The 23,110-nt window shown below is 43.0% G+C and overlaps 1 protein-coding gene across 1 annotated transcript in view; it reads right to left on the reverse strand.

Annotated features, from left to right (window-relative positions):
* LOC143901152 (uncharacterized) overlaps positions 1-23,110 on the reverse strand; it is a 61,066-nt gene that overhangs the window by 20,283 nt on the left and 17,673 nt on the right. The gene's annotated exons all lie outside the window — the stretch shown is intronic.

The raw sequence follows: 23,110 nt of genomic DNA on the forward strand, positions 1-23,110 counted from the left end.
TTCAATCTCGCTAGGAATCGCGACGATCGCAGTAAAGAAGCGACGCTGAGGTGCATCGGGAAGAGAAGTTTGACATGAGCACGTAACAAAATGTAAAAATCACGAAAAATCTTATCAAGTCTTGTCTGCGCCGCGTAAAAAGCTCTAATACGAAACGTTACAAAGATTAATAATTCTTTTATTAGAGATGCTCATTAGCATCATCAGCAATATTAATTGTGCAGCAATTTAATAAATGTGAAATTATATTTCCAGCTTTGGTATAAAAACTACAGTTCCAATACCGAATAGTACCTAATTTGCGCATAGTTTTGTACACACGAAGTGTATATAAAACTCCCAAAAATTATTATTAAGCATAAGATCCTGCCCGATGACTGAAAATGTTAATTCTTTAATTTGTTCTGTCTTATATTAATCATTATTTACATTTATTAAAATATTAAGGACTTGTGTATTATCACAATCTAGATCTGCCAGTAACAAGATTGTACGTTTCGCGGCGCATGATACATATAATTGCGATCAATGGTATAATTGATCCACCGATTCGACTTAGGGCCAGCGCACGAACATTGCCGTAGCGTCTTACGCCTTATGTGAGAATCTTGCGTTACGCGACACGCAAGCCAATCTTACGGCAACGCACGAAGAAAAGCGTAATGTAACGTACGCCACATAAGACCAATTATATTACGTTCTTCTTCGTGCGTTGCCGTAAGATTGGCCTGCGTGTCGCGTAACGCAATATTCTCACGTAAGGCGTAAGACGCTACGGCAATGTTCGTGCGCTGGCCCTTAATCATTACGCGGCAAACGATCGCGATCGCCGGTGTCGGGTTTCCTCCGGTTCTCTCTGATTACCTCGTAGATCACTGCATGCCGCTCGTTGCGGGATGATTATTATACAGACTCGCGTTACACCGCTATTTACACAAGCTCCTCGTTCGTCAATCTCCGGATCGTCAATAGCCGAGTCGCGGTCATGTAGCCGCAGAGCTCGCATTAACATACTAAGTGCCTCGTCGTCGCTTTTCACGCCATTTTTCCTGTCTCTAACGTGGACGAGTGACGGGCCACCAATCCGCCTCGCCGTTCCCCGATCTCGCGAGACAATAAATCTGTAACGGAAGCGACATATATGCGCGCCTCCGGCGTGTAAACCCCCCCGTGTCGCGAAGCGCGGATTTATGCGATCGCCAGCGGGGGAAAAATGCGATCGATCTCGCTTCAATGCCGCGGCTTTGTAAACATGTAAACCTATCTGCAAAAGATATACGATATTCATCGCTCCAAGATTCGCGAATTCAGAGTCTCCACCTAGAACTTGTTGTTCAACTAAAATGCTGAATTTAATTTTTAATTCTGTAAATTCCAGAAACTCTCCGGGGAGATTTTTCGCGTTCGTTTCCAGTTCGAATCAAGTGAGATCACTTGATTCTTCGACCGTTCTCGGTCGGGGGTTGGTAATCAGCGGGCTAAACTTAATTAGGAACCATCGGGGGTCCGAGCAATTTAACGGACCGGATAATTAATGCGCCACGCGTACGAGGAAGCCGCCCTGATTTAAAACCGTTTCCAAAGTCGCGTAAAAAGTATAAATATTACAAAATTTATTTCGCTATTAAAATTATAAGTCGAAGAAAGTGGAACAATGTAGTCTGAAAGTTTCGATTAAAGTTTCTCCCGTTTTAGAACTTGAATTTTTCAAACGAGATTACATCCTGTTGCCTGTACAAACGCGCTACAAGAGCAAGGTGTCACTTTTAATGCTTTCGTATTTGTGAGACGCATTGCACCTTTTCAAAGAACCTTTTACATTTATAATATTTTCAATTACGCCGAATAAGTCGCCGCGCCTGTTTGCCGTCGGTTTATGCCTTCGACGAAGGGCTATACAAATTTGCATATAAACGCGATCGAAGTTTCGGGCACGATTTCGAAAACTCGCGGTGGTGGAGTGATCTCTTTATGGAAATAAGCGGATAGGCGCTGTCGCTTCAACTTTTAAGAAGCACCGGAAAGGTATTAGTCGAGCCGACCGAGTTTTTAATCAGGGCTTTCCGTCATCGTTTCCTTTCCGTCGTCGCCCGAGAGAAAGGCGTTAGGAGAACACGGTGTTGGACGTATTTTTAAGAGTCCGTATTTTTAAGAGAACTTGGAATTGTCATGCACGTCGGAAGTCTTCCGGATGTAATAATCTTATTACATACAGAATTAGCAGCGTTAATTAAGCTCCGTGCGGCTGAAAGATTTTGTGAGGCATTAAATGCGCTCCGGCAGAGCGTGCCACAATCACAAATCTCTGCTCTTTGCCCTCCCGGCTTAAAACGGCTCACAATAATTCATAAATTCCTCTTTCGCGTGTATTTCCGCGCTTTTATACAGTCTCGCTCGCTTAAATATTGTTAATATTTTAGTACCACTTTCACGTCGCCGAGTTAGTCTCTTTTTGTCTGTCTCTCTCTCTCTCTCTCTCTCTCTTTCGTTTACTTCCTTATCTATTTGATCAATTCGGGTATTCAATTTTACGTTTCTACTATAAAATTTATATGCATCTCTCCTTGCTCTTATCTTACCCTATATTTCAATCATGCACCCAGAAAAGAAACGTGATACGAAAGAATTCCCTCTTCTTTACTTCTTTTATGGTATCGTTATCAGTTGTTCTCCTATTTCTAAGTTATATATATATATATATATATATATATATATATATTGCGCGCCTTCCATCTTCTCTTAAAATCCACAAATCGACCTCGTTATTCTTTTTGCATTTTTTATTCATCCCCATCATCCGCGGGGCAGATATGATTTCTCCCTCGGCAAGAAAACCATCTCACGTACGCTTTTCCATATATACCGTGCGCTATGTGTAAAAGCAGCACGCTATGTGCAAGTTGTAGACGGATATATGTAAGCCTCGTCGCAATGCATATTTACTCGCGTAGCCAGACTCCTCGATCCCACTCCGCGCTACGCTTATCTATCTTCAGACCAGAAAGGGCTTTTCGCGAAATAAATATTTCGTCGACCGCCGCGCCCGCGTCATCGTCGTCGGCGCGATTGAATCGTCCTGCGCTTCTTTTCCTTTCCCCTGACTCGGCGGTTCCTTTCTACGTGAGCGGAAACCGGAAGACGCAGACGACGATGACGGCGGCGTCCTCGAATCGAACGCGACGAATTTCTCGCGGGGACGCCGCCGTCGTGACTGGAGAGTGGATGAATCGAGGAAGAATCGAGCTTTGTTCGGAAAATCATCATGCGATTAAAGGCGTGCCTGAAAAGATGGATATCCTCTATAGATCCTGAGAAAGGTCTACGTGCTCTTATATCTGAGAGAATGAAGCAAAGGGAATAAATTCTTATTTAAAAAAATGTTGATCATCTTGAATTACAAAAATTATATTTATAAAGATTAAACACCGAAAAAGAAAATGTGTAACTAAAAAACTAAAGTTCTGTGAATAGATTTTATAAATTATATATATAAATTCATAGTTTATACGATTATACATATAATTTAACATCCAGAGCGAATTTTCAAACAAAATTGGTTAAAGACGACGTATACCTCAAAAAAACTTTCGAATTTATCAAAAGGTATGTACTTCGCTCAAGGGATGTTGCTTGATTAAAAGCGCTTCCAAGACGGCACATCGAGCGACGTGGAATATATCTTGCGCTTTCCCTCCGTTTGCCGCGAATCGCCGCGAACGAGCGCTCGCTCGTCAGATCTCTTAATCGCATCTGCATCGCGACGCTCGTTAAGACGTCGCTCGCTCGCCCGCCGCCGGTCGCGATGATCCGATTGCGTATGCTAACGCGCAAGTTATAACGCAGTTAAATTCGCCATCCTCGTCCTCCGCTTTCCTCACCCTCGTCCTCGTTTTCGTCGTCGTCGTCGTCGTCGTCGTCGTCGTCGTCGTCATCGTCGAGTCCCGGGATTTCATTTCCATAATGTTTCGGCGGAATTTAAGGACCTCCAGAAGGACAACCAACCCTCGGAACCCGGAGAGGCATCCTCGTTAGTCTGGGACCGCATCCCCCTGCTTCATCCCCCTTCGTCTCGTCATATCGACTTTGCGCGGACAAAGCGCCGCGGTCCGTTTTGAACCACTTGCATGTATTCATGAAGTTTGCACAGTTCAATAATTACAGAGTGGATTTACCTCACTCTTTCTATTTCTCTCTCTATCTCTCTTTTTCCCTTTCTTTCTTGACATCGCACGCTTGATCGAGGTGCTAATTATCCCCCTAAATTTTTGCTAAGCTAAGACTACTATATATATAAGATTCTAAATTCATAAACGTGATCATTGAATATACGTACGTAGAGCCGGAAAAAGCCAGTTCTCCATGAAAATTAAGTATATTTAAGAAATTAATTGTGAAAAATGTAAATTTTTTTTTTTATACTGATATAATATTTAATATAGTATAATATTTAATATAGTCTCATTTTATATCATAACCATAACTTGCCTCTCTTCTATATCACAGCAGGACATTAAATAAACACATTTACTTTATCTTCGCAGTAAGACAGCTAATGTATTAAATTAAATTATTCAATTAAATATATTATCAATTCACATGTATTTTGAGCTTTGTGTGTGTGTCCTGATATCCAGTGTCAATTAAATAGCTAAAACTAATTCGCGAGATATTCTCCACTTCAAAAGCGAAAGTGCTTCGGTGGCTGAAAGGATTAAACTAATATATGACACGTCGCCACGCTCTAGCAGAAATACGTCGGAGACCGGCGGGCCAGTTTTCAGGGTTAACGAGGGCTCTCCTTTGGCCAGGATGTACGGCGGTATCGCTGTATCGATGAATGGTCAGAGACAAGAGCTCGTTAGTCTCGTTAGGTTCCGGTGGTCGCAAACGGGCGCGTCCTGCGGATGAAAGAGGAGGGAGAGAAAGAGACAGAGAGAAGAAGCGAGGAGGCTTCGAGCGAGTGCACCCCCTGTGTACCCTGTATAATGCCAGCCCCTATAATTTATCGTGGTCGAGCTGGCGTGTAATAACGATGATATCGGGGTAACTTCTGGCTTGATTAAAGCGAGGCTTATCGCCCGGCCGCCGCGCCGGCCGGGGAGACACACGCTGCTGCTCCTCGTGAAAATTTCGCTTCTTTCGCGGCTGAAGGTTCGCGCCAAGTCAGCCCGAAAACTCGCGCGAGCAGACTACGACGCGGGTCAACGTACGAGTGTAATCCGCTTATCCGAATCGTGTAGCACAGCATACCTGCTGCACTTCTCGAAATACTTAACCCGTTGAATATACTAGAAGGAGAATGTATATATGACCTTCGTATATACCTTCGCAGCTGTTACTTAAGGTAAATCAGCCTTAAGAGGTCTTAAGGGAGGAATTTATTGGATATACGCGTATATGTATCCAGATATCGAGAAGTGACTTCCTTTAGTGTGGAGAAATAATTTAGAAGCGACTGCTAAAGGCGTCGAAATGAACGCCGGAACGTTTACGCTGCCGTTCACGGTGCGTAAATCGAAACGCCGGGAATGTACGGAATATTAAGGAAACTTTCGGCGTAACATATCGGCCATTAATCATCATGCCCCGTTACGGGGTAGGTAGTCGTCTCTAGCATTTCCCCTCGGTGAAATGGAAATTGCCCTAATGCGTGTACGGATGGTATTCCCCGGTATACACGAGCAGAATTTCAGAGTACTCGTATGAAACATAGTGATTTTCCATACTACGAAATGTAGCTGCACATTCGAGAGAGAGAGAGAGAGAGAGAGAGAGAGAGAGAGAGAGAGAGAGAGAGAGGGAGAGGGAGAAAGAGAGGAAGATACATATGTATCTTCGTAAGAGTAAAGTACAGGGATATTACCATTTTTCTCGAACCCCCTCTCGAGTTCGAGAAAAATGGTAATATCTATCCCTGTACTTTATCACTGAAGATATACCCAAGTCAAATGTCTTAGAATCTCTTACGGATTAAATGTAATTAAACAAATTATAGCAGCTCTTTAATTTTTGAATTAATGTTATAAAATCGCTAAGAGATTCCCGCTCAAATTTTTTTACACCAAACACAAAAAGACCGAGAGCCAATTGATCATGCCATAACTGCTGCTGCTCCTTTTTTTGGAACACATGGCGCGCATCTACTTAATGTAATTTAACTTTTATTTTCGCGGTTGGTGCCACTTGCAGATCCTCGCCACTTTCTTGTCGTATACCCTTTTTAGTCTAACGAGCATCTGGAGCGTCTTGAACACTGTTGGTTTAATTTAGTAAATGTGTGTAATAGTTACTTATTTCCTTAAAAAATTGATCAAATGTTTTAAAAATTTCGTAAAACTTTTTAACAATAAAGAAATAAGATATATAAAAATAGATTTTTATAACTTTCTAGCAAAATATTGTAAAAGAATCCAAATAAAATATATATCTAAATAATAAGTTTCTAAACAATCTATCTAATCATCTTTTATGATTTTCGAAACACTTGCGATCAATTTCCTAAAACAATTAAGTCACTATATTTTAATAAAAATCTTATTATAGATCCTTAATTAGTTTTCTGATTAGAAAAAACCAAATGCATATAAGTTGTACAATATCGATATTCATTGGAACATCTTAACATCTAAACACCCTGTCTTTCAAATTTACAACACTTACGTAACGCAATCTTCATCTTCGCGGATGTTGCCGCGCCTGCGGGGGATTTTTCCTTCTCTCCTATCTTCCTTTTTAATCTAACAGACACCCCGGAGAGTTTCGACGACGCTGGCTCGTAACGGACGTATACAACGGCGCGTTAATTACCGGGCGCAGCGGTCGGAGGAGACGGGATTCGACGAAAATTCACGACCCTCGACTTAACGGCTCTTGGAAGCGTGTAAACGACAGTAACATTGCGTGCACGCTGAACGCAATTAATTCTCGGCACGTGACGTCGGTCATGCGCGTATAATTAGCAGTGCCTGTTTCACGGCTGTAATAATCAACGTTCGCGTGCGGGGACGTCGTCGTAAAATTTGTATCGACTGATTTGTAACTTTCGACGATCCTCCTTTGGCCCGAGGCTCGCCTTTGTTAAGGCAGATCAATGTCTTGTCGATTAATATGCATGAGACGACATACAGGGTGTCACGGTATTCCCTATCTTAATTTTAACGATGGATTCTCAAACCCCATCAGTTTGAAACCCATTTTTCGTTGATTAAAACACCAGAGCATCGAGCTGTTTGTTAATAAAATCAGAGAACGTGAAAAACTATATATCGTAAAAAAGATTACAAAAGTGGATGTAGGAGGACAAAGTTATGATATAGTAAACGCTAAACGAGCAAAGACTCTAAAAATACCTGACAATTGTCTATTAATTCTTATTCTGATAGATCGTGATTGCCTATACAGAAAAGATTTGAGCAATTTTTCAATCTCGTCTGAATTTTTATCGTTAAAAGTCTCGTATTATAAGATAAATTTCGTGCATTATACACAGTTTTGGATTCGTTTCCGCACGTGCGAGCGTGAGGCGATTTTTCATCTGGATTGCCTTCGTAATAAAAAGGAAATAACTTAAGCGCTCTGTATGATCTACGGCTTTGTACGCTAATCGCGTATATGCAAATGTCACTCTTATCTGGTACACACGCACACGCCTGGTACACGTGTACGGTTTGATGTACATCGCTCCGGCGCGGGCGGTACAACACGCGACGTAACTCGAGATTTCTCATCGGATCTTGATCAACGATTTCGCGGGTATTACATAGCCGCGCGCACGCGATCGTAACGAGTTCGTTCGAGTGTATAAAAATTTCACTTTTCCCCTTTTCCGCGTGCCGACGCGAATCAATACTTCGCCATTCGCCACACTGTTATTTACGAATATATATATATATATATATATATATATATATATATATATACACACATATATATTAATATATATAAGTTTCTCGCTATCTCCAATTTCGCGAATAAAACAGCGGTAACGGTGAAATCAGAGTAAAACATTTTATCTTCTCGACAAATTGGACTCTTGGGCACTTAAAATTCTTCACTTTTGCAGAGAGATCTCTTCAATTTTGGTATTGTCGAAGACCTCAGGTCATCGGAGAAAAAATCGCGACTATCGGAAACATATAAGTTTGTGTCTTTGTTGGAAAACTTTGGAGTTTTGAAACATTCGAGTTTTAAGATTATGGGGGACTTTAAGTTTTAAAAGGGGAAACTAAAAAGTAACGTCGGATTGTGCGAAACCGCGCGTAGGATATTTCATATACTTTCGAAACAATTATTATAATATTGGAGATATTTGATGCTATGATATTTAAGTTATTTAAGTTCAAGTGAAGAGACATTGGAAGACTTATATGCTGTCTTATGTTATGAGAGCAAGACAAATGTAACGGACTGTCTATCGCCGTCAACGATCGAGTCCGGGGTCTCTGCGGAGAGAGGTATCGTCGGAAAAATAGCGACTCCGATTCCACGGCAATCTCGCATTTCCGTTTCTTCCTTCTGCGAGACCTTTCTGGCGGCGAGAAGTCAGCCGGCTCTTCCTGCGGGACGCACGTGCGACGGATTAAAAGCGGACGGAAATTATGGCGGTGGCAGCGCCGCTGGGAATCCCTCCCCGGACATCCCACGGGACCCCACGTCGCCGGAAATAAAGGTGCCAAGCTACTGGCTGAAGGGAGTGGTTAAATTCACTGACACTGCAATGCGGCGCGGCGGGACAGAGAGAGCTCCGACCGACCCCTCGACGCGCGAGTTCCGCATGGACCGGCGCCCTTCTTTCGGTGCCCGAAGGGGGAAACGGAGCGGCGGTGATAACGTTTGCCCGCTGTAAAAGTGTTTTACGTAATCATCGGCGGAGGTGCAAACCGAATGTGCAAAACCGAAGGATGCGGGAGTGCAAATCCGAAAGATCAAATCCGAAGATTTTACAAATCGAAAAGTAAAATATCTACGATTTTTTAAGATCCGACGTTTATCTCGAAAATTCGCAGCTCTAAAGGAAACGTCACATGAAAAATGTCAAATCCTTCTAATGACGATCTAATTATGAACGACCGCAATTAATTTACAATTGATCGCGAGCTTGAAAGTTTCGAAATATCCAGTTTTCGCATTTTGAAAATGGAGACAAAGTTCGCCGGATGTCGGGGATTTCGTGGATTTCGAGTTTGCGAACTCCGAGAATGTATAATTAGGAATGAAATATAGCAGAGCCACGGAATATTCATGTCAATTCAGAATCTGTCTTCGCGGCCGTCGGCATCTCGCACGCGAGCGAGGCACACTTGCATAACTCCATCCGTGGAGAGTGCATGCGTGCATAATGATCGAATAGCTCTTTTTCTCCATTAGAGGTCGTTCTCGCGGCAGGCAACAACGGAGCGCGTTGTGTTCGACGCACGCTTACTTAATTACTTAATTAAGTAACGCGAGAACATGCCTGGTGCATTAGAGCCAACACTATCGTTTGCTATTTCTAAAAATAAACGACTGATGGAAAAAGAGATTTATACACCGATAAAGAGATAATTTATGTTCCTTCTTTAAGCTGGAGATCTTTAAACTGGCTTTTGTGTCAGCAGCGAAAACTCGCTAAAGTTCGAAGAAGTTGAAAGAAGTTGGAAATAATGGTGCCGACTGTACGTTCGCGATGTGATTTAGAGTTCCTCTCGGCCGAAACACATTCTTCCGTTCTGGTTATACGCGAGGAACCACCCTTCAGCCCAAGGGAGCTATGCCGCCGATTCAACAGACATGCCTTATAAGGGGAGGGGGATTGCCTTTTGGGTAGGGCGGATTGCCCCCCGGATGGTATTTTATGATATAACGACGATTGTGGGTGCCAACTGATCCTTGCTCTCGATTAAAGTCAAGCAGGGACGAATATACAAAATGTATTGCTTAAGCCTTAAAAAATGGGGTTTGTTTGAGTATAATTATTCAATGTTAGTTATTTGCTTGATAATTTAAGCGTTTCTGCATTTCTAATTAAAACAAAAAATAAAATTATGGACGTACCTACAATATAGAATCAATTTTCTTTTCCTCTCCTTCCAGATATTTTTCCTTTAGATTAATTTATCAAAACAGTTTGAAAGGGTATTATAGAATGAAGGATTACAGAGTCTAAAAATAAATCGTTGTAGAACGCACCGGCAATTTTCAGGGCGCGCGCTCGCGACGGTTGTGTCCTCATTTTTGACACTTCATCGCGACAAGAAGATCCCTGCTTCGTTCCCGGGGGATGATTCCCCGACGATGACGACACGTCAGGCTCTTGCGGGTGCGGCATTGCGAAAAATTCGCTCCGAGGATAGTACAGGCGTGACTCATGCGCGACGACGAATACGCTTTAATTAGAAAGCCCGTTTAATTTTTGTCAGCTCGAGCGACGAGGAGCGAAGTGTGGTCCCAATTTAGACTCCGCGCCGGTCCGTCATATAAGGTTCGCGATTTAATCCGGCGCCCCCCGATGACAGACCTTTCCCCGGAGGGGGAAAGGCGCGATAAATCGGGAACGAATGGCCGGCAGTAATTAGCAAAATGAATACGTATTTGTTATTCGCTTATTTGTTTTTTCCGACGACATATCGACGCGTCGAAAGCGATACGGCGCTATTTAACTCTTCCACGTTAAATAACGCGACCGAGTGACGCATATGTTTATCTTGGGGAGAGGACGTTTCGGCGAAAAGCCGTTTTAATACACGCGCCCGGATTACCGTTTCCCATCTGCGCGGTTTTGACATCGGATGTATTCCTTTCATTTGCGAAGAATAATCGAAAGTATACCCAGCGGAGAAATACCGTCGTGTAAAACGAAGATTATTATAAACTGCGAATGAATCGAGAGAAATTATTACTTACCAAGTTTGCTAGACAATTTAAATATGATACCGATATTAATCTTAAGACGGTCTTAGGTAGATTTCGCGAGCGATGCTGTTTACGCAGCAGAATTCACGCTGCCAACTGATGCAGCGAAACAAACTCGTTAATTAAAAACAACATTATCCAGAGAGTAATGAAGCGTTGCCTCACTCATCGGGCAACTCCGCGCTACATGCAGTTCCCTTTGTTGTAGCAGCCCTGAATGTGCCGAGGAGCCGGCGAATCCGGGAGGCGTACGCTTCTCGGATTAATTGCGACTGCGAGTCCTTCGGTCGCGAAGTTACTAATGATGCTCGTTAAAAAGCATTCAGGTCCGAAGTGAGGTAAGTCCACGACGAGTTCGGCACTTTGACGACGCCGAGTCCGAAAACTTTGACCGAAGTTTCGCGAGAACTGAGTTACCTCCCGGCGCACTCGCGAGCTGTGGAAGAGTTAACAACGGCGGGAACGAAGGGGGAGCGAATTGGTTAGGACGCGAATTTGCGAGACACGGGAGTTACGCGAGTCGCCGTTAACTCGGAGTTGCCGCGAGCGACGGAGGGGAAGGAGGAACGTCTTTTTCAGCGAGTATATATCACGACGATTGTTCGGTCGTCGTGTCGGACGAAATGCAAGATTCTCTCTCTCTCTCTCTCTCGAGCTACGTCACTACAGACTCTTCTCGACGACAACGACGACAAAACGCTCTCCTTTCTTTCCTGCAAAACTTTCCTCCAACGCGTTGCGTTCTTTTAAAGCGAGACGCAACTCGGTCGCTCGACGCAGGGAGAAAACTCTTAGAACTTCGTCCCTTTCATCACGATCGCTTTAACCTTTTAAAGTAATTTCCAGTCAATATTCGAGATAATTTTCATTCGATATTACATCTTCACTTTAGCGACCTTATTTCTGTGCCGACACGGGAAAAGTGCTCTTATAACTTCGTCCCTTCCTTCACGAACGTTTTAAAGTAATTTTTGTTCAATATTCGAGACAATTTTCGGACGATATTACATCTTTATTTTAGTCTTCGGCCATCGTCGATCAAAATCAATCCGCAAAATCTGAAACTCTCGCTGAGTAAAGAAATTTTTATTACGATAAGAGCATCGGAAGGATACAATTATGGGGTGAACGATGACGTGGTCGAAGGGGGGGAATCGACCTAGATTATTCGGGAATTCGTCTGATGTCTCCCCCGTTGGGCGCGATGAAAAACGGCGGGGTAGAAAATGTGCGTGCGTGCACTGGGGTGAAGGGGGGTGCGGCTTGTAATATACCGAGACAACCTAAATCCTGCTGGATCCATAGTCGCGGATTAAACTACTTTTACGGCAGAGATATATACGGGACACGCGCGTGGGCTCCAAAATGTGTGGGCAATGAAATAATTATCTATCAGTTACGCGACCACTGTGTATACACAGCGGTCTAATAATGCTCGTAACGAGCGAATGGACAGCAGCTTTGCGTTGGTCGCGTGTTCCATCAAAGCGATTTTTTGTTGTAAACATTACAAATGTACCGACTACGCCCGAATATTCAACTGTAATACAGATTTACAGATCGTAAAATTTGGTTTTTCAAAAGCATTTTTTTATCTAATTTAATTTCATCGACTGTTCCGTCTTTTTCCTCCTCTCTATTGACGTTGTACGTTAAAACCGCGATTAAAACACTTATCTGCGAAAGAGTATATATTCTAGTATGCAAGAGCCGTAAATTTTAATTTAAACGACATCGATCCCCGTATATAGCAGTTTCGAAATAAGCTGCGCCGGGGTCCTCGCGTTATCCGCTCGGTCGCGCGATCCCGTCTATTTTTTACCGCTCAATTTATCGCGAACGGACGACAGGGCGGAATATGTGAAACGCGCGCTCTCTCGATCGCGAGCGAGTCCCAGAGACGGGGACGAGGCCCCGAAGGACCTCGGTACCACGACGAAATTTACATTTTTTCATCATCTCGCGGGATTCCGCGCTTTTATTATCCCGTCGTCGCGATATGTCCCCGCGGTGTCCCGACAACGGAATCCGCATCGTATGCACTTCCAGCGCGATGTAATTCGAAAACAAAGAGCGCCGCGACCCGCGACACGCGAACGGGGCGTATCGTGGAATAATATTTGCGTTTCCGTCGCTGGGACGCGCGGGATTTTTCCCCGCATCGCCACGAAAGCGCGGAATTCGCGTATAAAATTACCTCCCGCTCCCGACCGCGCCGCACGTCAGAGGGATTTCCCGGCAATTATATCGTCCCTTTGCCGGATACATAACTGCGAACATTTTTGCGGTTTACGTTTTACCGTATATAAGTCATACTTTTTCAATATATATTTCCACGTATTTAATTTGCCGTATATCCAATAAATCCGCCGGTTACGCGCGTATATCGCTGTTAAAGAATAAAAAACAAAATACACTTGTTATCTCAATTTCATGTTGTAGCAAACTAAAAATTTCCTGTATTATATAATATAAAAAATGGATTTTTTTCAAAGCGGAATTAAAATGCAAGTCGGTACCACTGAAATTAAATTAATATAACATGCTAAAAAATACGCATCAAAATAAAAAACTAAAAAAAAAATAGTTTAACGATATAGATAACATAATGAAGTTTTGCATTAAAGGGAAAAAAGTATGCAATTGCGAGTAAGAACCTCGAAGGAATATCTCCCTTTAAAGCGACTGAACGTTCGTCGAGACATTTTCTCAACTCGGATCGGATCGAAATGGTCTCACGCTCGGTCTCACGTAATTTTCGCCCGCCAATTTCAACTTTCATCGTTCTCGTAGTCGTTTATATTCCTCGCTTATGTCGCCGTATCGTTGCGTCCGCCCTCGGCGAGTAACTTTTCCGCGCTCTCCTACTCTCGTGCTTCGCGAGAGCAAGTAACTTCGGAGTACACGCGCGGGGCGCACGAGGAGGCGCATGTTGAATTTCTCACGAGGCCCGAGGCCGGGAAATTCGGTCGAAGCCTCCCGGCAGACTTTCACGAGATGCGTGGTTGAAAGCCAGTGGAACGATCTGCATAAGAGGGGTCGAAGAGGGATGCGCGAGAGACAGGGGGAGCAAGAGAGAGAGAGAAAGACGGCCCCTAGGGTATGCATTTTCCTTCGTTTTACGGTTTCTCAGCGAGAACAAGGTCCAAACGCGATCCCGGGAATCACATCTTCGCAGTTTGTACCGCGTGTGTGAATATTTCACGTCGAAAAGCCCGACCCTAGAGAGAGAGAGTATATATAAAGTCGTAAAAACAAAGTCCCATACTTACATTCAACGTTAAATATGGTCTGACTTCTAGCTCGAGATTGCATTTTCACGTCAGACACTACATGGTAAAGTTTGAAATAGGACGGCGACGCCGCGATTAGTGGCGCATAGTTAAATGTAGCGTATACGATTAAGAATCGAAATCGTTGCGGTATAAGCGACGAATTAATCACGACGAAAAGAGAGAGCATTTATGAGAGGAAGTTGCAGGCCCAAGCTTCAGACGCGCCCGTAGAAAAATTATTGCAGATGCGTCGAGACGACGAGACGACGCGGAAAGTTTCCACTCGATGTCTGAGACTAAATCTTAAAGGTAAACGATAAAAAGTAACGATAGTAGCATCGCGGAGCATTGCCGAAGAATTATTCAGTATGAAAACGGACCGGCATGCAACGCAAAGTGATATTCCCGCGATCCTCTCTGCCTTGAAAAATTCATAGAGCCCAACCCTCTCGCGCCCCGCGCGCCACAATTGCACCGCAGAGGCGATATCGCGCGAAAAAAAGGAAGGAACGCACGGGGGTGGAATTATTGTTGTCGAATAATAGAATAACCAGGCTCGCGCGGGGATGCCGAAAGCGCCTTAAATGCCGACGAACACGATCGGCCTGCGAATATAAAACGCCGTCGTGGGAAGGGGAGAAAGAAAACTTTTCATCGCGCCTCCATAAATGGCGCTTCGTTAAAACGAAAGGAGGGTGCGAATTCTTTTTCGCGCGTTCCCATCCCCTTTCACCATTTTCAGGGCAACCCCATTTATCACCCCGTTGCCCAGGATATCATGGCGTTGCCGCTAGCGTTCGCGAGATTTGTAACAATGCAAATCAATACATATAGGACAGATATATCTCGACGTGAACGACCGGTTAATTTTAAAAACGGTAAACTAAAATTTAGAACATCATTTTCATAATTCCAGTTTTAGTTTCTAAGTTCCAACAAATAAAAATATAATGATAAGAAGATATGGTTTCTCTTTTCACGTAGAAGTTATTTTTGGTATTCGCAAAAAAAAAAATTATTATCTATCTAATATTAAAGAGCAGAGTGTGTGTTGACATTAATAAACTTAAAGAGATTAAAATAGAAATTTCCAAGCGATATAGAGGATTTTGATATATAAAAGTACGATCGATAAAACTATCGGTCTGTTCCACCGGAACAGAGCGTGCTTTTCTTGAAGCTCTTAGGAGGGGAAAAAAAGAGACCGTGTATCAGTAGTTGGAAACTGGGACATCCGGTGTTATCCTGGCACGGCTCGGAGATAGAAACACGAGAGTCTCGCGTTTAAACATACGACACTTTTGCGGATTCGACTGAAAGGATGGTGACACTTTTAATAAACTGTATGGCGAGTCGGACTTTACGACCTTTTTAGACTTACAATTATAGTATTAACGTTCGCGCACAGAGCGCGGAAGTCACGAAAAGTTCTTTTACCGCGCACGGCCTGTAATAATTGCACTCCGCTCGCCTAATTGCTCGCGATTGCGCGTCGCGATGAACGTAACGTTGTAAAAATTTGCGGCTATACGCGCGAGCTTTTAGCGCGGGTTCGCAGGTGGTCAATGGAGCTTTCAGCTCGCGTAGACTCTCCCGATGCGCTTTGCGTTCTCACGCGTCATTAAATTCGAATCGAGATGCGTTTACGCGACCACTTTTCCCGCTGGTGAAGAATAAAGAGCCGACCAATGAAGGACGTTATGCTGCCTCTCTCGAGCGATTGACCAGAGAAATGGTAGCGGTGTAACGGCACAATGATAAAAGGAAATGCGATTGCGATGCCGGGTCCGCTGTCGTTCGCGTTTAGCGCGATTTATCTCGTTTCCCTTGCGCGCGAACGTCGGAACGCGCGTGCAGTCCAAGGTTTTCCCATATACGAAAGGAAAGATTAGTTCGCATTGAGTTTGCCGCCAATATTGGCATTATCGTTCCTGGAATTATTTATAGAATGATCGATGCGTCCTATTTAACCCCGGACGGCAGAAACAGTATATCCAACGCGGAGCCTTTTAACTGCAGGCTAAGGATTTTATCGGATTATTGCCAGTTACCGTAAATTTCTCACGCTAACTTTGGATTGGAATCTGGAAAAAGATCGGACAAGAATACCGAAAAAAAAGTACAAAGGAAGTAGAATTTTAATTTAGCTCCATTATTTTCCAAATATATCTCAAACTGCTAAACTTTAATAACTGAGATTTCTACAAAAATAATTCTCGATATACATTTGTTATACATTTTTATAGCAGAAACAAATCACAGCACCGTCATCTGCAATAGGGACGAAATTGCATTATTCTCCTTTCAATTAAAGAAGCCTCGCAATATCTATCTAGCGTCTGTGGTTTTCTTTGAAATGAAAATTTTGCTTATGGTATTTAGATTTAATTAATGAGATTCGGGCAATCCGCGGGATTCCGGGACGAACTCGCAAAACGCTTTCATTATGCTCTCTTCTTCCGCGCGTCTAATTGAATTCGCCAGCGAGAAGGCCAGTGAGAAAGGGACGTAAATTCGTGGGGTATTCTTTCGCGGAGCTCTCCTTTGAGAGTACCCAGCCACCACCACTGACGAAAACGAATTTCCTCGGCGTGGCGAACCGAGACCGAGAGAATATATGTGCCTCTCCGAGTTTTTTTCTCACCGTCTCCACTCGCCGGCACCGATGAAGTCGTAAATCGCCCGCTATCGCGATACTGCGAGCCGACGCGGCGCGGCGTCGGAAACGCGGGCGAACAACACGGAAATCGAGTATCGCCATCGAGCCGGCGCGATCGCCCGCCAAGTTTTAAGCTCTTTTCGGGGTGGCCGAAGCTGCTCAAAAATTAATTTGCATTCCGCCCATCCGATAATCTCCCCCGCGCGTCCCCGTCCGTTCTCTTAATCCTCATCCCTGCTCGATCAGTCATGCCGCTCTCTTCTTTTTCCGTTTTCCCTCTCCCCCGTCCCTCGGCCCGTCGTCTCTTGGGCCGAATCAATCCACCGTCGTTGGGCAAAGAGCCAATCGTTTGCGGTGCAATTTCATGCGGATCGACGCAGAGCCGGGAGAGAGCTACCTGCACACGTCGACGAAAAAAAGAAAAATTGTCTGGCGGAAGAGGAATAGGGAAAGGAAAAGAATTACACAGAGAAGTAGAAGCCACGACGGGGAAGTGATTGCGACTTTTTAGAGATCACTATACACATCGGGAAAGAAGAGAGAGACGGAGATAAGAGACAATCGATCAGTTTCTGGAAATATTAAGGACCCTCTGGCCGCATCGGCTGACGGATTATTTCAGCTAAATAAATTTTGCAAACGTCGCGCGGTGTCCCGCGGTTTCTCCGCTCGTGGTGAAAATATAATAATTTAATCTGTCCGTGGAAACGAAAACACATCTTTCGCGATAATTGAATGATAATAAATGCATGAGATGTCAGTATAAAAGGAGATGTATGTTAATTTAAGAAATAATGTAAACCGATGAAACTTGAGATAAAATCTCATCAAAATTTTATCTGCCATTTTTTATCTCTTTCTATCGTCACCGTGTGACTTCTTCCCGAGAAATAAATCTCGAGATGAGTTTCTTCTGCAAAATCCATGCACGAACAATCTGCGAGTTTATACCCGGAAAAAAAGTTAAAAACAAGAAACTTGCAGAAACGTCGTGTTACACATATGCGCGATAACCTTCCGTAGAAATATTTTAATCATATAGAGACGGACGAAATATGAACGCATGCATCAGGGACTGGATATAAACGACGTTGATGAACGCGTTAATTTTTTCAACACCGACGATGTAGCCGCAAGACAACGTGGGATGAGGAAATAGGCATTATACTCTTGCGCTTTTTTTTTGCACGGACGGGGAGAGAAACGAAAACGAACGGAGATAAAATATAAAATGTCCGAAGACAATAGCCGGGCCGGACAGGAGGTGCACCCCTTTTTCTAGCGCGCCGCTTTCAGTAATTTCATTCAAGCCTGTCCAGGATATGGGAGGCCAGGACCCTCGTATATTGAAACTGTATCGTACATTCTCCATTCATACACGCCTCGCTACAACTCAGCGCCACAATAATGCAGACGAGATACTTCGTTTGTCTATTTTTTTTCAGTGCCACCGCGAAAAAAATGACATTGCCATCCGTTACATCGTGCTTTCACGAAGGAATTTTAATTCGCCATCCGCCACTTTCAATCCCGCGTTTTTTATCTAATATCTCTGTTTAAAGCCACGAAGTTTGAAATTTCACTGGACATCGTGCATAAACGAAAAAATATTCTAAACGACGAGCGATTGATATATTAACGGCGCCGTATTGAGCGCAACGAATTGCTCGTAAGGGGCATTAATTCGCGTGAGTGCGGATTCGAGTTCTGTTGAATCTTGGATTATCCAGCCAACGTGAAATGGTCCGAGAATAAATTCAAGATAATCCCCGCTGTATCTCGTCTCGTTGATTTCCGTCTCGAGTGTGCGGTTTGGCGGCAATCGAGCCCGATATTAAACGAAATCGTAATAAAGGAAGTATACGTAATCGAGCTATAATTGATATTGCAAGACTGGGAATGGATGACCATTAATCTCACAGAGCAAATCCAATCTCTCCTTGGATTAGACGGAGTAACCTAAATATTCGTAATATATCTCGTATAATACATCTTGTACTCTGTAAAATTATTTCTAAATTTATTCTAAATTTCAACGTTTTTTTTCTCTTTATAATTTCTTTAGTTTCTTATTTCTATAAAATTCTTATCTTCGAGTATAGATATAAAAAATAAAAACACGTACCCTTCTCCCCCAAATCGACCCCAAGCTATCGATCAAGCCTACTTAGAACTTGATCCGTTCACTCGTTATCGAGATCTCAACATCCCGAGTACTCGCAAATCATCGTCACGTCGCGTAAAATAGTCATCTCGTTCCGCGTGTACTTGGCGCGAGACACTGCAATGCCGTGTCTCTTGTGATCTAGTGTTTTTTTTTTTTTTTTTTTTTTTAATATCTAGTGCATTATTATATCATGTATAAATTGTAATAAATAACAATGCGTAAATTACAACCGCGGTATACCGTGTAATGTGATATATACAAAGAGGAGGCGAATCGATCTCGGGGCACAGACCGTAACGGAATTTACATCTCTCCGATATCACGCTTATATGGCCAATTTAACCAGTCGTAACCATCCCCGCGCCAGGTGTTCGCTGGCAAGTCGATAAATATAAGTAATCCGCACCCATACTCGCCAACTTTCCGCCACGATAGAATCGCGAGTTCCTTCGAAGCCGAAATGAAATCAGCGCGACGTCTCGTATTCGACCGCCCGAAACAACTCTTCGTCGTGTCGAATTTAAGCGCGCGCAAACTTCCCTTCGGCTCGTATTTTTTCCGATGCGGAAAAAAAAGTTCTCTCTGTATAACGGAGGCTGTAATTTCATTAGAGGCCGTTGGCCTGGCCGGTAGCGCACCCCCCGACGACGAGGTAAAATTCGAATTTCCATACCGAGTGGTGGTTACGCGCGGTAAAGCCTTTAGTGGCCAAATTCTCTCTTGCTCTCTCTCTCTCTCTCTCTCTCTCTCTCTCTCTCGCCTTTTTCTCTCTCTCTTTCCTATCTCTCGGTGCTTTCGGCACACGAGCGAACATGTCGCGATATATACGGCGATCAATCAATTCGTCCGAGTGAATCAAAGGTTGAAAGGATCGTCAGAGCGAAGGTTGTCAGCGAAATATTCTCTTTTTTTATGCCAAACGTGAAAGATATCGACTTGTAAATAATGAAGGCACGACGTCGATATATTAGAAATAAAAAAAAAATTAATATTTTTCTCGCTTTATACAAGAAACATTATTGAACTGCCGTTTATGTAGTTAAATAATAAAATGATTATTACTTGAGATGTTAACGCAAGTAATTGACAATAATTACATTAATACTTAGATAATTATTTTTAAATGACTTGGTCCGACTTTTTCTAATTCTGTATAATAAACAATTCTCCTCAGTCCTATTACTCGTGTCCGAGCGTGGTGACTTCTTTTCATATAACATGTGTTGCGCACGTGGATTATACACAATTCTACAGGAACCTTATTTGGCTATTGTAATACCGCTTGATGGCACCATTAGGGTTAATATCGACGAATGGACTTCGACTTCAGCAAGTTGTCAAAACTCGTGTCACTCACGGTGAACAATAGAGAGAAAGAGTCGGAACTTCGATGAGTTTTCCGAAATCGGGACATCTCCACCGCGTACGGCGGTCGCGATCAAGGGGGCGCCGGGAGCCAGGGGGATTCGCACGGGGGTTGAAAACATATGCGGCCAAGTAGCCAAAAGGGTTCGATTGAGCACCTCTGTCAGTGGCGGGGCAATGGTGGTCGTCATGGCAACTCGCGGAGCTCTCGCCCCCAGCCAACCCCCGGATCTACAGGGTGTCCAGATCGATGCAAGGAGACGCAACAATCGTCGCATCGCATCGCATCGCATCGGTCCTAGAATCGGCCGACGGCGAGTTGATGGAGAGAGGATCCCGTCGCACCGATCGTCCTGTCGTCGTACACGTCGGGCATTCCTCTTCATCTTTTGTGCGAGAGAAACGCCTACCCTATCCTTTTTTTTTTACTTTTATCACAGGATTGCGAGCACTCATCGCGGAAGTGTCCGTCGCGTGGTTCATGCATTACGACCACGGTTGTGATTACGACAAAACGAAAGATATATATATAGTCATCGCATAGATATAGAAAATGGCGATAACATCTGTACAACGTGATACGAGAAACTTGAAATTTTTATTTAAAACGAATAATGTTGAAAACTTGGTATTCGCGAATAAACCATAAAGAATACTAGATATACACTAAGTCAGTATTTTTTTTCTCATCCCTATTAGAATCATTACTAATTTTTACTTTAAATTAGAATATGATTAGAACATAACTAGTGTTTTTTTTTCTCTGAACATCTAATATTTCGTATAAGATTGGCGTTGAACGCTTAAAGGGACGTTAAATTATTCCTTTGAGGCGATAAAATAAATGATTTTTTTCTCTCCCTCTTTCTCATTTCCCAACCTGTCGTTCAATTTCCTCTTAATGCACAGATTTCATCTGTCAATTGCCCTCTTTCTTTTCCTGTGCTCGTGCGACGTGTCAAGCAAAAGCGTCCGCTGCTGGAGTTTATCGAACGACCGGACTCCGGTGCAGACGGGACGGGGGTGGCGTTTATCTTTCCGGAAGGGTGCACTCTCCCTTAAGGCCGTCGTCCCGCGGATGACGCCGAATGTACACTCGCGTGAAACGCGATTTTTTTCCCCCGGCAAATAGAAAGGGTTGCGCGCGCGTCGTCTCGTAAACGCGAATTCCTGGACGACGCGAATTTTTATTCAAGAGCCGACTCGACCGCTCTTCGACGATCGCTTTTAGACCGGGGGGTGGCTGATTTGAACGAGACGACGCCGCGACGGGGCATCCCCAGTCGAAGGGTGCTGTAATCCAGTAACCGGCGGCAAAAGGGCTTTTCTTAGACGCGTTCCAGACGACGAGGACGTGAAAATTAGACGACGGATTCTGCGATCGTCCGGAACTGCCTAGGGGGAAGTATTTTATTTGGTAAATTCGGGATATTCGTCGAAAGCTTGCGAGTTCTTACATACAAAAGTTTTTACAAGCCATCAATTATTTTTCTACAGTATTTCTTGGGTATATGTGGAGAAATATATCACAAGATTTCTAAAAAATAATAAAATTATCGTTCAATAAATAGCAAAATTAAAAGTCGAGTAAATAAACATTAAATTAAGAAATATATCTATATATTCATATATTTCATATTTCATATTTTTTTCGAAATTGCTCCACTAAAATAATCTTACAAAAATATTATTATAACCTATTTCTTATTTTCTTTTACAGATCTTCGATCATTTTTGCATTTAGCTGTGATTAATTTGTATTAAGTTAAAATGAGTCGTCTATTACGACGCGACGTAACGTTTGAATAAATTTTTCACAGACGAAAAGTAAGTCGAGATATATCAGACTTAAACCGAACTGTATATAGCAAGAATGAACGTCTACGGAAGATCGATGTCACGACAAGGCATTGGGGCTGATTAATGAGTGCTTGGAGGGCAACTAACGATCCGGAGAGGATAAAGAGGGTTGCTTCCTGGAGCGATTTTTACGTAATACAATGTTCATGAATTGGCCGACAATACCATCGCGACAAAGCTTTCAGGGTTATAATAAACGCCGAAATCATCTAACTTAAAATAATTTGCGAAATATGTAATTTAAAAAAAAAATGCATGTAGATATTAATGTCGATTTGATGAGAGATTTCGTTTTGTCATCCTTTTTTAAACAAAATATTTAGCATTTTGCGTATATTATAGCAAAACTTATAATACAATTTATATCGGATATATTGTATTATATTATATTGAATAAATTAGGTTTTTATCAGTATTAATTTGCTTTGGCCTACTATTTTTTGTTACTGTCCCATTAATTCACCATCTCCCGCTTTTATTCTCCTACCTTCATTTGCTTTAGCTTCAAAAAGATTTTTAGTTTTTCGATGCTCGAAATATATTGAGCTGTTTCCGGAATATTTAAGAGCAAAAAAATAAATGTAAATTATGTAAAAATATCGCACGCGGAATATGTAATTTCTCGTCGAATAAATATTTAATCCGGCCCCGATTCATTGCTGAACACATTCTCCGCGGTATTGGAATTTCTCGAATCGCGATGGAATATCGATGGCGACCCAGGATGTTATCACGTTCACGGAACGCAGTATTACAGAAATTCACCAGCGGATTTTCAGAGGCAATTATTTTCCAGTGCAAAATTTGCACCGGCAAAGGAAAAGTGGAAAAGGTTCGCGAGAACGGGCGAGCTTATTAACCGTGTGACAAATCGCTCGATGAATTCCTCCTGTA

Source organism: Temnothorax americanus, unplaced genomic scaffold (genome assembly GCF_048541705.1).
Source record: "Temnothorax americanus isolate GAGA-0224 unplaced genomic scaffold, ASM4854170v1 Scaffold10, whole genome shotgun sequence".
In the NCBI taxonomy this organism is placed as follows: Eukaryota; Metazoa; Arthropoda; class Insecta; order Hymenoptera; family Formicidae; genus Temnothorax; species Temnothorax americanus.